We start from the raw sequence: 17,738 nt of genomic DNA on the forward strand, positions 1-17,738 counted from the left end.
TATCTTACAGGTTTTTCCAGAATATTTGAACCCTAAACCTAAAATGTGTCTTCCAGTAGTAAGATAAATATTAGTATTTATAATAAATATTACTATCAGACATATAATAGCTCTATTTTCAAAGCTCTGTTATATCCATTTTAGAATGCAGGAAAATAAAATGAGAAAAAAATTTGCTTGATGTTTTTGCCTCTTTAAACTAATAAGACTTGGAAATATGTCTGTTAAAACCACTCACATTATTTGAGAAAAATAACAGCAGCATATGTTAAATCCAATAACTTGCATATAACAACTTCTCTGTATTTGAACTATGCACATCATGGGGGCATACACACACTGGTTCTCGTTTGAAGCCAAGAAATCCTGAGACCACACTTTTAACTTCCACAGACTTGCTATGGATATGGAAGCCATCCAGGAAACCCAAACTCAACAATATTTTAAGGTGCTATAAGAAATCAAATATTATTTAGAAATTTTGTAGTTTACATCCTCAGTTTTTCACTGTCATATAAATATTGATGACTGGAAAATTCTTTTTCCTTGAAAGTCTTCGTAACCTATATTTTCACAAAATCAATTCCACAAATTATATAGTTTTTCCTAAGAAAAACTGAAAGCATCCTTTACTTCTATTTCCAAATGATACTGAATTTTGTTTGATAATGCTTAGCAGATACATTAGACTGTGTCCTGTTGAAAAAATTCTCCTCACCCATACATGTTGTATGGATATAATTGGTATCACAAAGCAAAATACACAGAGTTTGAAGAGTTACGCTAACTACCATTTGAGGTACACTGGTTGGTGATTAAATAAACTTGATCAAATAGCATCTTTGACCCCTTTATCTGAATTTTTCCTTTCGTACCTCCTTGAAAAACAGTATCTTTTTTTTTTTTTTTAACCTCTGCATGTCTTTCACCCCTTGGAGCCTTCTTTAGCCAAAGGATATTCCTACTGGCTTTATCTCCAGCTGACAGCTTTCCCCAGTCACTGGGCCATATCTTGGTCAGGATTTGGGCTTGAAAAATAACTACAGGACATCTGGACTCCACACTGATGGATAGCTGGGATCAGAAATGAACTAATGTTGGGTCAAGTATAGAAAACATGTGGATAAGGTCATGTAAATGCTTTGTTTCTAAGAGAAACAAAGAGGTTATGACCATGGATATTCATGAGATCAATAATTATTACTGTTAAAAGCTAATACCACATAGGTAAACAACATTATTTCTACAGTGATAAAGGAAACTGCATAAACATTTGATGTGTGTTCCTAAAAAACAAAGAATGGTATAACTATGTTGTTAAATGCTATATGACTTCCACTCTTCAAGGTTGACCACTCAGGTTTCTTAGACAGAGAAAACGGACTTCAGTTTTATTATCAGAATGTAATAGTGTTCATTTATTTTACCATATATGAAAACATTGTTGGACTCAATGAGAGAATATTTTCTGTTTCTCAAGTCAGAAAACAGTTTCATATATACTTAGATGTAAGTCATGATGCAAAAGTGTTAGGCACTATGTGTATATAACATTTCAAAATATGTGTTTCATATATTTGTCTTCTTTTGAAATCTCTTTAATTTCATAGTAATTTTTCAGACCTCAAACTCATATGAATGTTTTTATTCATCTCATTCTCTTCCCAGAACATCCATCGTTTTAATAAAATGGACAAGTTGCCGTTTTTACTTGTGGCTGTTTCTTTATTCTGTGTCTGGGTATGTGACCAGGGGTAGCTTGATCTGAATCGCAGCCAGACCCAAGTTGGAGTTACAGCAAGTTACACCACTGCAAGAAGGCAAAAGACACAGTCAACAAGACAAAATGGCAGCCCACAGGGTGGGAAAAGATATTCACCAACCCCACATCCAATTGAGGCCTGATCTCCAAAATTTACAAAGAATTCAAGAAGCTAGCCACCAAAATATCAAATAATTCTATTATAAAATGGGGTACAGAACTAGATAGAGAATTCTCAATAGAGGAATCTAAAATGGCTGAAAGACACATAAGAAATTATTCAACATCCTTAGCTATCAGGGAAATGCAAATCAAAAGAACTCTGAGATACCATCTCACTCCTATCAGAATGGCTAAAATCAAAAACACCAATGACAGTTTATGCAGTTTATGCAGGAGAGGATGTGGAAAAAGGGAAACACTCCTCCATTGTTGGTGGGAGTGCAAACTTATACAGCCACTTCAGAAATCAGTATGGCAGTTTCTCTGGAAAATAGGAATCAGTCTACCTCAAGATTCAGCAATTCCACTCTTAGGCATTTACCCAAAGGATACACATTCATACAACCGGGCATCTGTTCATCTATGCTCATAGCAGCATTATTTGTAATAGCCAGAACCTGGAAGCAACTCAGAGGACCCTAAACTGAAGAATGGATAGAGAAAATGTGGTACATTTACACAATGGAGTACTACTCAGCAGAAAAAAAAAACAAAAAACAAAAAACAATGGAATCTTGAAATTCACAGGCAAATGGAAGGAACTAGAAGAAACCATCCTGAGTGAGGTAACCCAGTCACAAAAAGACAAATATGGTATGTACTCACTCATATATGGATTTTACACCTATGAAAAATTACAAGCCTACAATACACACTGCCAGAGAAGCTAGGAAACAAGGAGAACCCTAAGAGAGACATGCATGGTCCCTGGAGAAGAGGAAAGGGACAAGGTCTCCTGAGCAAATTGGGAGCATGGTGGGAGGGGAGAGGGAGCTAGGAGAATGAGAAGGGCAGAAGAAGAGCGATGAGGAGGAGGACATGAGGGAGCAGGAAGGTTGAGACAGGGGAAAAATAGAGGAGAGCAAAATAAGAGATACCATAATAGAGGGAGCCATTATAGGTTTAAAGAGAAATCAGGCACTAGGGAAATGTCCAGAGATCTACAAGGATGACACCAACTAACAATCTAAGCAACAGAGGAGAGGCTACCTTAAATGCCCTCCCCTGATAATGAGATTGATGACTAACTTATATGCCACACGAGAGCCTTCAACCAGTAACTGATAGAATTAGAAGCAGACACAGCAAGACACTGAACTGAACTGGAATCTGGTTGCAGAAAGGGAGGAATGATGAGCAAAGGGGTCAATACCAGGCTGGTGAAACCACAGAAACAGCTGACCTGAAAAAGGGGGAGATCATGGTCCTCAGTCTTATAGCTGGGAATCCAGAATAGGACTGATCCAGACCCCATAAACTGGGTGTCAGTGAGGAGGCCTCGGAAATATATGGGGCCTCTTGTAGTAGATCAGTACTTATCTCCAGCAAAGGAATGGACTTTGGGAGCCCATTCTACATAGAGGGATACTCCCTGAGCCTAGACACATGGGGGAGGACCTAGGCCCTATCCCAAAGGATGTGACAGACTCTGAAGATCCCCCACGGAAGTCTCACCTTCCCCGAGGAGCAGAAAGGGTATGGGATAGGTAGGGTGATAGTGGGGGAGGAGAGGGAATTGGGATTGACATGTAAAACAATCCTGTTTCTAATTTAAATAAAAATAACAATTAAAAAAAGAAACTACTCTCAAGGACAGTAGGCCCATTTCCAACAGTAGATGGCTAAAACAAAGCTAACTGAATGGTATTTTTTCTCATAATGCTTTGTATTGACATTTTCTCTCCTACCCTACAGGTCTTCCCATGTATTATGATTTGTCATTTTGTGGTTTTAGTGGTTTGAGTGCATACCAATGTGTGCCTATGTCTATATGTGTTTCTTGTTCTTTTTCTATGCTCTTTCTTTTTTTTTTATTCATTTGTTATTTCCTGTTAAGGTTTGATTGACTTTATTTTATTTTAAATTTCCAGACGTCTGTGCTTTCCTAAGAATAGAGAACAGGAAGTCTTACGGATTATGGTGCTGAGAAGAATCTTTGAGTACTTAGGGGAGAGGAAACCATAATCAGAATGTATTATGCAAAAAAACTATATTTTCAATAAAAATAAGGATTCCTCCCCCCAAAATGTTCTTATCTGAGGCAGACAGTTGGTAAGTTTCTTCAACCTTTAACCTCAATGATATTATACCATGGTAAGAAACTTGTGTAAATAGTCCCAACTGGTCCACCAAACTGTGAACTACTGAACAGCACACACTGCAGCTTAATGTGTATGTAGGCTCAGTGTTTAGAGTACATTGCACTAAAAACTAGTTTAAGAAATCTGTATAAAAAGAAGTTACTGGATGGTTTGGCTTACTGATAGGCAAGTGAAAAATGACCATAAGTTGATTATTTATACTTCAGTCCATTCTCTTGCTAATGTGGTGGACAGTGCCATTTTAAGTAGTTTTTCTGTTCATTCTGAAATATATCACTGTACCATTTAAAGTAACTTTTCGTTTAGTTTCTATCATGTGTGGAAAGGCAGTACAATTTATCAATATGGGAATCATCAGATTTTCTGACAGTGAATATCACTTGGATAAATCTTCTCTCATTTTCAGCTGCCAGACATAATATGCTAACAGATATTTATATGTACTGTCATGGATCATAATTGCTTTGGAAAAGACATGCTATTTTGGTGGAAAGAGTCAGCTGGCTGCAGATATGTGCTAAACATAAATACGTGTATGTTCATTTCCATTCAGTAGGCAGAAAGGAGACATTTTATCTTTTATATCATTCCATTGAGTGATTTTCTACATCTGTTTGGAAATAACTATTTTGTACTCTTTCCAGGCAGTGTGAATATTTCAAATGCTAACTGTTTTCAGAGAAGTAATATGAATACATGTCATCCTTTGTTCTGAAACAAAAATGACTGTGTATTTCACCCTGTGATGGGTTTAATGCAAACTCTAACCAAAAACTAAATGAATATGCCTTGTGTCATGGTAACAGCCTAATTTGTTTTCTTAGATAGCTTGAACTAGTTTCCTGCCAAAGTTAAAATACAGGTTATTAAACAGAATAAGTTTACTAGTTTAGCATGAAGAAATTTCAAGCTTGCTCATATTAACATTTCCTTATCTGTCTACAGCAAATTATTTTTCCTCAGTCTTTATAATTACATTTTCTATCCTTCTGAATTTATTTGTATTAAATTGTTAAAAACCTATGCTTTGCCTATCAATGAGACAATGGTTCATTAACAAGAATAAATTTTAGGCAAAGAAAAAGTAACTAAGTACAAACTATAATGTATCTGAAGGTTTCAATATATAGAACTATATTTCCCATAACCCATCCCACAAAACAGTAATGTGTTTGGATGTTAATATGTAATATTTGAATACTCATTCAGTGATCAAATGAATTGTAAGTATTGACTTTTTGGTTCTCACTTCTTACCTTTCCTATATTCAACAATGGCATCTTTTCCTTTGGTTAATGATACATGTTATTTGACCTACAAACATCAAAATTTATACACAAGTATAAATTGCAAAACTTCCCCAAGTATGAATTCACTTTTCCCACTTAGATAGACAATGTATACACTGCCAAATTTATCACTCCATGTTTCCTTTTAGAATAGATGAGGCAGAGAAAGGAATGGGAGAAACTTGAACAAAGGGGACTAAGTTTCAGAGGAACAACTTCTAGCATGGTTTTCTTTAGTATAATCACTATAAATAAAAATAAGACAATACAGATTTCCAGCAGAAAGATGAGAATACTTAGTCATCTTTCTTTTTGAAAATAGATTCTTCTCTCATACAGTACATCCTCATTAGTTTCTCCTCCTTCCACTCCTCTGAACTCCGTTTCACCTCCCCTCTCTCCCAGATCTACTCACATCTGTTTCCCCTTCAGAAATGAGCAGGCCTGCAAGAGACAACACACAAAAAGGACTAAATAAGATACAATAAGATAAGGCAAAAGCTCTCATATTGAGAAAAATTTTGTAAGAAACAACAGATACTTTAAGGAATGAACATGTTTAAACTGGTTGAAATATTATAAAAACAATTACATAACATTCTTTGAAAAGTACAGCTTTGATGTTTCTATATATCTGACAAAATTATTTGTAAATGAAAATTAAAATTTAATTGAGAGTATAATAAGGGATTATAACAGTAACACAAACAGATTATTTAAACACATAACTTTTAAAAATTAGAATATTTTAGAGATTTTTCTAAGACTGTGTCCAGGTAACTTCTTGTATCTGTGTTCTTACACTTGTATATAGTCTGTCCTATGAGTATAACATATAACATATACTGATACTGTAGATATTCAGCTTGCTATAAAATATTTTCATCACAGACAATAAATGGCTACTCCTATTTTTGTACATCTGAGTAGCATCTTCCATTAAGTGAAATTTTCTCATGAGAAATCATTCATGATTTTATCAGGTATTATAAATTTGCCATCCATAATTATTTTTAAACCAAATATATTACATGCAGTAGTTTGAATGTAATTGGCCCCCATAAGATCATGGGGGTGGCACTATTAGGAAGTATGACTTTGTTGGAGTAGGTATGACCCACTTTAATTGGATGAAGTATGTCATTGCAGGTGTAGACTTTGAGGCCTCATATGCTCAAGCCGTATCCAGTATCTCCGGCCACTTCAAGTTGCTTGGAGGTCAATTTATGTTGCCCATTGTTCTTGGAAGTATGGTCTTCTATTGGAGCAAAGTTGATTTTTCAGGAGATACATTCACTTTTAGAGGAAACTGAAGCTTTCTCTCCAAGCTGCTGAAAACTGCCAATATTTCCACAGGCAGGGGTGTGTGTGTGTGTGTGTCTGTGTGTGTCTGTGTGTGTTTGTGTCTGTGTATGTGTCTGTGTAATATAAGGACTTTTTGAGACTGATTCATTTTACTTAACAAAGAAAAGTTCCTGTTCCATCCATTTCCCTATAAAAGACTTCATTTCATTTTTATCACTGAAAATGTTCAATTGTATTTATTAATCACATTTATTTTATCCATTCAGCTCTTGATTGTAATCTTAGCTAGTTACATTTCCATCAACTATCTCTTTCAATAATGACCTATAGTTTTGGGGGACATTTACCCAAGACTAGTAGAGTTGGTGAAATGCTAAGAATAGGCTGAGTTTTGAAACATCTCTGTTTGACTTTTACAGTGCTTATACAAGTTTATAATTACCGTTCCTCCTTTCTATCATCACCACTCATAACTCTAGTCCTTTATTTTGGTGATGACAGCCATTTGAAGGGTAGTATTTCAGTGATGCTTAGCTTGCATTTACTTAAGCTAAAGGTATTAAATGATTTTTCAAATATTTGTATTTCTTCTTTAAAGTGATATCCAGTTAATCCATCAATTTAGTGATCAAGTAATTTACTTGTTATTGTTCTTGATTGGAGTTTAGGCTTTATGGTTGTTTTTTTATTCTATGTATTGCAGCTAATATCACTATCAGTCACATGGACAACACAGCCTTTTACCCATTCTGCTGGTCACTTCTTCACTTTAGTAGTTGTTTCCTTTGCTGAGCAGAGGGATCTTAATCATAGAATCCTGTTCTTTCCTGTGCTATTGAAGTTTTATCATCAAGTCCTTTTCTATGCTTATATCTAGGAAATTGTTTTCCATGTGCTTATGTCTAACAGTTTCTAGCTTCCAGGCCTTATGTTATGGTCTTCAATATATCATGGGTTGATTATTGAAAAGGTTTAAAAGGGTGTTCTTTTATTCTTCACATGTGAATTTTTAATTTCCTCAGCAGAATTCAGTGAAGAAGAATTTCCCAAGGGTATAATTCTGAAACCTTGGTCTCAAATTTGGTGACTGTAGGTCTGTGGATTTATTTCAGAGTCTTCTATTTCACTGCTTTAGCTGTCTACTTTTGTGCTGCTACCATACACTCCTTACAATGGCTACAAAATATTGTTTGAGGTGGAATATTGTGATGCCTATGCCATTGTCTTCTTGTGTGAGAGTGCTTTGTTTATTTGGGATCTTTCATCCTTCCAAATGTATGTTAGGAAAGTTTTCTCCTTCTCTGAAGAATTCCATTGGGATTTTAAGTGAGGAAAACTTGATCTACAGTTCATTATGTCTATCTAGTCATTCTAACAATATTAATTTTGTCATTCCTTGAGTAGATGGGATTCTCTTTTGTTTGATTTTCTTCCATTTTTTTCATTTTCTTGCATGTTTGTAGCAATCTTTCAGATCCTTGGTTAGTTTCATTCCAATGTATTTCTACAGGACAACTAAGAAAGAGGTCTTCTTCCTTGGCTTTTGGTGAGTTCATTACTCCTATATTGAAACCTACTGATTTTTATATGTTGATTTTGTATACTGCTATTTTTCTGAAGATGTTTATCAGAGCTGGGGGTATTATTGAAAAACCTTTAGGATGGATAAGTACAGAGCATACCTTCTGCAAGTACAGGTAATTGGATTTCTTCCTTTCCTATTTAAATTTATTTTACTTCATTCTTGTCTTACAGTTCTAAAATAATTTCATGGAATAAGAATTGAGATAGTGGGTACCCTTACATAGTTTCTGTTTTAGATGAATTGATTGTATTCTTTTCTCATTTGGTATAACGCTGGTATATATTTATCATATGCCATCATTATTAAGTTGAAGTATGTTCCGTTTCTTCATAGTTTTTCAGTATTTTTGTCTTAGTATGTATGTGTGTGTCCCTGTGCATACACACTATGTGTATGTGTGAATGTGGATGTGTGTAAGTTCATGTGTGTGTTAGAGTTGTACTTTATGCATAATTTGTCTTGAATATCTTTTCTTTTTCTCTTGAGAGATCTCGTTGAGGGGCCTAGGCTTGAACATTCAATACTGAATATCATAGAGGAAAACAAATTGGTTTTTGGTGAGGCTTCTTTTTCCCTTCCTTATGCTGGTGTTTGGAGCCATGTGTTTGGAGCTTAGCGTGACTGTGTAGCTTTTCTTTCATTGAACGATGCTGAAGCTGCATTTTATAGTCAATGTAGGGAGCCGTCCCTGCATTCTCCATTACAATGATGGCGCCTGCAGGCACTGAATGTAAACAAGATTATTGCGCAGGCGCTGGGTAATTTTCCATTCCTTGATCTCTGCCTATTCCGTGGCGTCATATGGCCTTATGAGCTGCAGCCAATCATAGGGTGACACGTCCCAGGCGGCGGCTGCCAGCCTTTATTAGGGGACGGGATTCTTGGCTCGGGGTCTCCGCTCTGGTAAGCTTATGCTCTCCTCTCAAGACTCATTAAAGCTTTACTGCAGAAGGATCTGAATGTCTTGTGTCGTTCTTGCTGGCGAGGTGATAGCGCGGGACAAGTCAATTTATTCGTAATTCAAATACTGTGTTCTTGATTACTACTGTCCTCTGTTATCTCCTCATGACTACCATCCTCTATTGCTACTAGTCATTTTCCTAGATTCATGACTTTTAGTTTAATTTCCTGATCCATTTCGTTTAACCAATCTCAACTATGTGACAATTGAATTGGAACTGTCCATTGGATTCTGGTGAGGTTATCAATGGCTCCTCAACTGAGGGAATGATTTAAATTTTCACCAAGTCTACGAGTAGCAAACAGTTCTTCAATGAAAGGTAGGGTCTCTGATGTTTACCTGTGGATGCACATATTTAAAAACATAAAAATTCTATTTGTTTGGTTTGTGGAGACAGGGTTTCTTTTGCAGTTTTGGAGCCTATCCTAGCACTCCCTCTGTAAAATAGGCTTGCCTCAAACTCACAGGGATCCACCTGCCTCTGCCTCCTGAGTGCTGGGATTAAAGGCATATGCTACCAAGGCCCGGCTAAAAAGTCTATTTCTAAATAGATTTTTTTCTCATACAATATAACCTGATTACAATTTCACGTCATTTTTCTCTTGTTCTTCCATATCTCTTAGTGATTTTGTTGTTGTTGTTCTAGCTACTAGTTAGAAGACCAGAACCACATGGCTGAAGCATCCAAGTTCTGCTGCTTGCTGGGGCTGGAACATGGCTCCCTCATTCAATTACATCTTTACCAGCTTTCTGCCTTTTACTGCCTAAGTATAGCTATACCTCAACTTGCTCTATAGACCAGGCTGGCCTCAAACTCAGAGATCTGCCAGTTTTTGCCTTCAAAGTGCTGGGACTAAAGGGCATGTGCCACCACACCTGGATGTAAATTTTTCTTTTATTCCTTTTACCAAGTTGGAAACTTAGCTTGGTTAAATCTTGCCCTGATATCACCACTCCCTATATTCCATTTAATCTGTTTATCTCTTTAAATACTGGATTTAGCTCCATTCCATTTCCTGTGCCCCTTTTCTAAATCTGTACATTTTATAATTTACCCTACTCAGCTTTCTCCTTTTCGTTATAAATCTGTATTAGAGCTACCATTGATAGCCATATGGCAAGGTCTATACTAGGCCATTTTGAGATTCTCTTTGCAAATGGAATTAAACAAAAACTCTTCACTTTAGTCTCAGACATACTTTTCAGACAAGAGCAAAAAGAAGTCACATTCTTCTCCAAAACATCACCAGAATGGTCTGTAAGCAAATTACTAAAATTCTTCTCTGAAAATCCTTAAGGCAATGTCCTACAGTTCATCAAATTATACTCAGCATCATTTTATTCTAAGCTCCTACTGGTATGTCCCATTAAGCAACACTTAGAGCATTCAACTGCTTCTCTAACCCAAAGTGCTAAAGTTGAATTCCTCAAACAAACAAACAAACAAACTGAACAAACAAATCATGGTTAGGCCTATCATGCTAATGATATCCCAATCCTTGGTACCAGCATCTGTCTTACATAGAAGAGAGAGATTACTGTGAAGAGACACCATGACCATGGCAACTTTTATAAAGGAAAACAGAAATCATTTAATTGGTATGCATACAATTTCAGATGTTCAGTCCATTATCATCATATCGGGATGATTGGAGGCATGCTGGAAAAGTAGCTGAGAGTCCTGCACCTTGCAAGCAACAAGAAGTCTAATGAAACACTGGATAGTATACTGAGCTTAGGAAACCTAACATCCTGCCCCCACAGTGACACACTTCCTCAAACAAGGTAATACCTACTCCCAAAAAAAAAAAAAAAAAGCCATACACTTTACTAGTGCCACTCCCTATGAGCTTATGGGGACAATTACATTCAAACTATCACTGTAAAGTTTTGCTTTGCGACAGCAAATATATTTCTTTCACATGAGTTAAATCTAAGCTGCTCACCATATTTTTACCTCATTTTTGTTATGCATCTCATCTCTCCTACATACTCAATATATTTCTATAAAAGTTCAAATTATTTTGAACACAATATTACACACAGGACTGAAGTAATGGTGTGTAAAATCATAGAAATCAAGCTATATCTTGTGTGTTTTTGCTTAGATTTTCATGAATGCTACAAAAAATTCAAATCCTCAAGGTAGGTATATCTTTTACACAATGCAGCCTTTTATTAGTGATATTCAGCTTCTATAGCTTTCTTTCTTGTTTCCAAAGTGGACAAAAGATTTATATATCATGCTATATCATTGCTGAAATATTTCAATCAAATTCTTTTTTGAAGTAACTTTGTACTCAATGCTTTGTGAGTAAAATGGCAGGGATTTTATTGCTTGTGGCCTTCATTTAAACATCTGCACAGATGAATACACTCTCTAGACAGTTTGGAATTATGTAGTGGGTCCACTTGGAAGAAGATGACCTTTTCATTTTAAGTCTTTGTGTAAATTATTACTTCTTGGCAACAGCTGAGCCTGCAGGACCAAACTGAGTCACCCGGATGTTTATTTTATAGAACATGATTGTAGAAATTGCACGTGCCATACCATAGGCACATCTTCTTATGAAAATATGCTTCTTTTTGCATCTGTATTCATTACTCAAGACAGTTTTGTGACATAATTTGGTAAGGATAGCTATTGCTATATTAGTATATATTTGCCTTCAGAAATTGCACAATAAACTTACAGATAACTAATTTCCAATTGATGATGCATAGTTACTAAGAGATAACAAGTTACATTCATCAAAATATTAATACAGTTCCCATAAAATAGGAATATTTAAAAGCACGTGTGCCTTTTAGAGACAAAATTAGAGGGCCTGTGAGTCTACAATGTGGAGTTAACTAGAAAATTATAATCAGATTTTTATTACATGCTCTGAGTAATTGGAAAGGTAGTAAAAATTTTTGTGCCTCTATGTCTTGATTGTTCCATAAGGATAATATGTTATGAACATCAAAAGTTTATCACAGCATTGATACAGGTCTGGCAAGTGTAAGCTAGCTGTCATGAAGTCATTGATAAAAGTAATAGTGATGTCATAGTTAATAACAATGGTGAAAATAATGGTGATGGTGATGATAATCATAGTGATAATGTTGACAATTACTATTGTTTCTTGAAACTAAATTCACAATATCACTAAAGAATTAGAATAGAGCAGCTGCTTTTGGAGTCAAGAATATTTTGTTTAGTATCTTTATCTTGTCCTCTTTGATAGTATGTTTTTATGCTACATCTGGAAATTACAGTTTGAAAATTATTAGTCAAAATAAATGAAAGTGCCTATGAACAAAACATTCATGCTACATTTTTAAAAATATTCTTCTTGAGAATGAACTTAAGTAAATAATTAAAAGTTATTATTTAAACTTGAGTAAACATTTTGGGAAGATTTGGAGCTTAATTTCCTAATGATATGACCCATGGTATTAGAATTGTCCCTGGAACATCTGACAGCAAACAAAGGTCTTAAGCCTCAAGCCAAGAAACTGTTTATTCACAAAATATATTTCCATTGGTTATTCTATCAAGTGACATATCAAGATGCATGCCACTCATTTGCAGACAGTTTTTAGCGAATTACCAACTCCAGAGATTTTTGTAGGAATGCTATAAATTTCTTTATTTTCCTCAAGAGACAGGGAAGGGGAATTTGTTCTCGAATCTCATCTGGGGAAAGAAGGTCTTCAGGTGATGGCAGAATTTTGTAATGTAAGCAAAAGACTTGTGTTGGTCATTATCATTATCCCCTGAAATTTGGCTAGATGGATCCAAGAAGATAAATAAGCCTTGATTGTCTGCATTATGTTTCACTTTCAAGTACATTTTCCATTCATTCACCCTTTAAGTCAAGTTGTCAGTCATTCTTCTTAAGTCAGCTTTGATCATACAGAAATATGAAAATTTGAAAACACACAGCAGGCATTCGATAATCACTGAATGATTGGAGATTCCTTGCCTGAGTTAAACTTTGGTATTATAAAATACGTAGACATTGATGTATTTATGTATATTGTGTATTGATGAGGCTTTTCCAGTCTGACATAACGATCATACCAATGACATTTTCTAACATTGACAATGCAATTTATATTCTAGCCACACTGAGCTTATCTTTCTCTCTCTATTGGGGTTCATTAAATTTCTTCTAGCATTCTCTTAATATACATATTTAGTCCCCAGATGTCTCATGACTAGTTTTAATCTAATATAAATTATAATTTCTCTATGAATTCCAGATTTCCCATAACAAATTTTGTCACCTTTCCTGTTTGTTAACCTATACTCTGTTTAAATCAAAGTATATCAGCTATACCTATCAATACCTCATTGACAGAAGTTTAAAGTTTTATTCATAAAATGCATCCCAAAGAAATAAAGCTTTTAGCAGGGCGTTGGTGGCACATGCCTTTAATCCCAGCACTCGGGAGGCAGAGGCAGGCAGAGCTCTGTGAGTTCGAGGCCAGCCTGTTCTACAGAGCAAGTGTTAGGATAGGCTCCAAAGATATATATATATATATATATATATATATATATATATATATATATATATCATATGGAGACCAGAAAATGATGTTGCAAACTTCCAACCTGTTTCATGTGACTTTCTAGGTTACCTATTCAGTTTTATTAGACTGTTTATCAGTCTTTGTGGTAGCATATAATGGGAAATATAAGGACATGAGGAAAGTTCCTAAATTTAAAACTAAATATACTGTAATTAGAATACTGTAATAGGAATAATAAAAATAAAATTTCAAGAATAATTATCATGTATCCACCGAATTAAATAAGAAAAGAAAGAAAAAGACCCCAAATTTTAGTCAAATATAAGGCACCAATTAAACTCACATATATTCCTTATGGCAATATAAATTGGGAAAACTGTTTTGGCATCACATTTGGTGATGTAAAGTATAGTTGATAGCATTTAAAACATACGATATAGTAATTCATTCTGACTATATAGGCAATGCAAATTTGATTTATGCCTAGGATGATCATGTCCATTACAACACTATTTTGTAGCAATACCTATTTAAAACAAACCAGATGTTCATCAACAGTAGCATGTATTATGAGGATGATAAAATATTCAAAAGAATATAATTAGCAATTCTGAAGAACACAAATGATCCTCTACTAGGGACATCAGCATGGATGAATCTCACAGACAGAATTTTGATGCCTAAAATGTTAAGGCAAAAGAACAATATATTTCATGACTCCATTTACTAAAAAAAAATGATGTATAACAATAAAAAAGAGAGTAGTGATTTTACTTAAGAATTAACTATGGAAGTTTGTCTCACAAGTAATAAGACTCACAGTAATATAGACAGGGGTTGAAAATAGAATAAATCTGGCTATGGGAACTAGCTATATGAACAAATATAAATTAAACTTGCAGCTGGTCCTCTTGAAGAATTAAGACTAAACCCTAAAGTCTGAGTTCTCTAATGTCTTTTAATAGTATTCCTTAAAATCATTAGTTATTCTCTTGATGTTGCTATGATTGTACATCATTTAGAATCATATCATATAATATACATTATAAGTTATCATATATATATATATATATATGATCAATTAAAGAAGATACCAGAAAATGGGAGGATCTCCCATGTTCTTGGTAGGTAGCATCAATATAGTAAAAATGGCAATCTTGCAAAAAGCAATCTACAGATTCAATGCGATTCCCACCAAAATCCCAGGAAATTTTTCACAGACCTTGAAAGAACAATTCTCAACTTTATATGGAAAAACAAAAGACCCAGGATAGCCAAAATAACCCTGTACAATAAAGGAATTTCTGGAGGCATTACCATCCCTGATTCAAGCGGAGGCATCACCATCCCAGATTCAAGCTCTATTACAGAGCTATAGTCCTGAAAACAGCTTGGTATTGGCACAAAAATAGACAGGAAGACCAATGTAATCGACTTGAAATCCCTGATATTAACCTACACACCTATGAAAACCTGATTTTTGACAAAGAAGCTAAAGATATACAATGGAATAAAGAAAGCATCTTCAACAAATGGTGCTGGCATAACTGGATGCTGGCATATAGTAGGCTGCAGATAGATCCATGTCAATTGCTATGCACAAAACTTAAGTCCAAGTGGATCAAAAACCTCAACATAAATCCAGCCTCACTGAACCTCTTAGAAGAGAAGGTAGGTGGTACCCTCCAATGAATTGTTACAGGAGAACACTTCCTGAACATAACACCAGTAGCACAGACACTGAGAACCACAATTAATAAATGGGTCCTCCTGAAACTTAGAAGCTTCTGTAAGGCAAAGGATACAGTCAACAAGACAAAACAGCAGACCACAGAATGGGAAAAGATAGACACCAACCCCACATGTGACAGAGGGATGATTTCCAAAATATACAAAGAAATCAGGAAGCTAGTCTCCAAAACACCAACTAATCCAATTAAAAAGTAGGGCACAGAACTAAATAGAGAATTCTCAATAGAGGAATCTAAAATGGCTGAAACACATAAGTGCTGAACATCCTTAGCCACCAGGGAAATGCAAATCAAAACAACTCTGAGATACCATTTTTCTCCTGTCAGGATGGCTAAAATCAAAAACATCAATGACAGTTTATGCTGGAGAGGATGTAGAGAAAAGAGAATCACTCCTCCACTGCTGGTGGCAGTACCAACTGGTACAGCCACTTTGGAAATCAGTATGGTGATTCCTCAGGAAAATGGAAATCAATCTACCACAAAATAAACATATTTTATACACAGAGTTTTCAGATATTACAGATTGACATATTATTATTGGATGTTACTGAAAAATGTCTGTTTGTCACGGATTATTCTCCCTTATGTGCTTTATAGTTCAGGATGCCTTCTATTACATAATAGTTATCACTTCATGCTCATACCATTTGAACAAAAAATAATTACAAAACTCCATCTGGTCAGAAGTTTCAGTAATGATAAGTATATTTAAGTTTGATATAATTCAATATATTACTTTAAAACAGAACTTGTGCTTACAACACTTAATTTTCTTCAAGTTCAAATTCTTCAAATTTCTTCAGAAAACGTTTTATTAATACAATAGCAATGTACGGAATGGGACTGAGTAGGAAAAAAATACTGTCATTCTCTCTGTACTGGGGACAAACTCTTCACATTGGAGAGATAGAATTCCCTAAGAATTGAGTTGATCAGTTCATTTGCAATCACTTATGTTCTATTACTTTATTACTGACACAGTCTAAGGAATTAGTAAACATTTATTAAATTCAAGGACTTTGTTCTGTGTAACAGCTAGGTACTCTTCAGAAAAATGAAATAACTCAAAGAATTTGAAAACTGCAAAACAATTTGCACTTCATTAAAAAGTAGAAAACTTCATATCCTCATGACACACATAGTTTTAAGAATATTTTGAAGCTAGAGACTTTTGTCAAAACAACATATTGCAAGGATGTTACAGAAATTGTGTTTAAATAATCCAGGGTATAAAGTAATTAAGTAATGATGACTTGTAAGCATATCTTACATAATGCAAATATAACTACAAAATCAATTTCAATGATGTTCATCTATATACAAAGACATTATAAAATTGAATTGTTTTTACTATTTGTCTAGAAAATTACTTGATTTCCTAGTCTGACATAAATTTCATCAATGTGTAAGATATAAAATTTTTACTTTCCCTGAATTCTAAATGCAATTAGTCACTGAACATTACTGAAACAAATTTAAACGTATGCTTTATTATTTGAATTGAACACACATTCACTTTTTCAGTGCTATTTATGAGCTCTTGTCTTTCCCTTCTGCTTGTAAATATGTTTGCTTTTATTAAAGTAGAGCTCTTTCAACTAAACCCATAGTGGCTATTGATTTCACAAATGTCCCACATGTGATGTGTATGTAAAGACTTGTAACCCATTAAGAGAGTGGATATATTTGAATTGAATCAGATGGAATGGCTGTAAATGCAGTTCATATTCTTATATTATTACAAACTGAAATGAAGTTATATTCATGTTATGTTATTTTCTGTTGTGTGCTATAAAAGATAATCTTTGGATATATAGATAGATCTAGATCTAGATCTAGATATAGATATAGGTATGAGAGAAATGCCAATAATTTCAGAGAATTTTACGTTGTGCTATTTTTTCACACGTCAAATTCCAGGGTTGATTAAGCTACAGTTTCATACCAAAACAATATTGGTAGAAATGTCATATTTGCCCAATTTTGTGAGTATCTTCATAAGGGAAACTGGATATATGCTGTTAGTGTAAAGCTGAGCTGAGAGTAATGAAATCATTTCCCTTTTGTCTATGCTATTAATCATGTAAGACAATGGAGATATGTCATAAATTACTTTGTGTACAATAAGAATAATAATAGATGATTGAAAGACATTAAAATGCTGTTGATGGCACATATTTTGCCCAACAACTCAGTGGTAGAAAAATTATAGACAATTTTATGAATGGTGAAAGTAA

The sequence above is a fragment of the Cricetulus griseus genome (assembly GCF_003668045.3).
Source record: "Cricetulus griseus strain 17A/GY chromosome 1 unlocalized genomic scaffold, alternate assembly CriGri-PICRH-1.0 chr1_0, whole genome shotgun sequence".
NCBI classification, from domain to species: domain Eukaryota; kingdom Metazoa; phylum Chordata; class Mammalia; order Rodentia; family Cricetidae; genus Cricetulus; species Cricetulus griseus.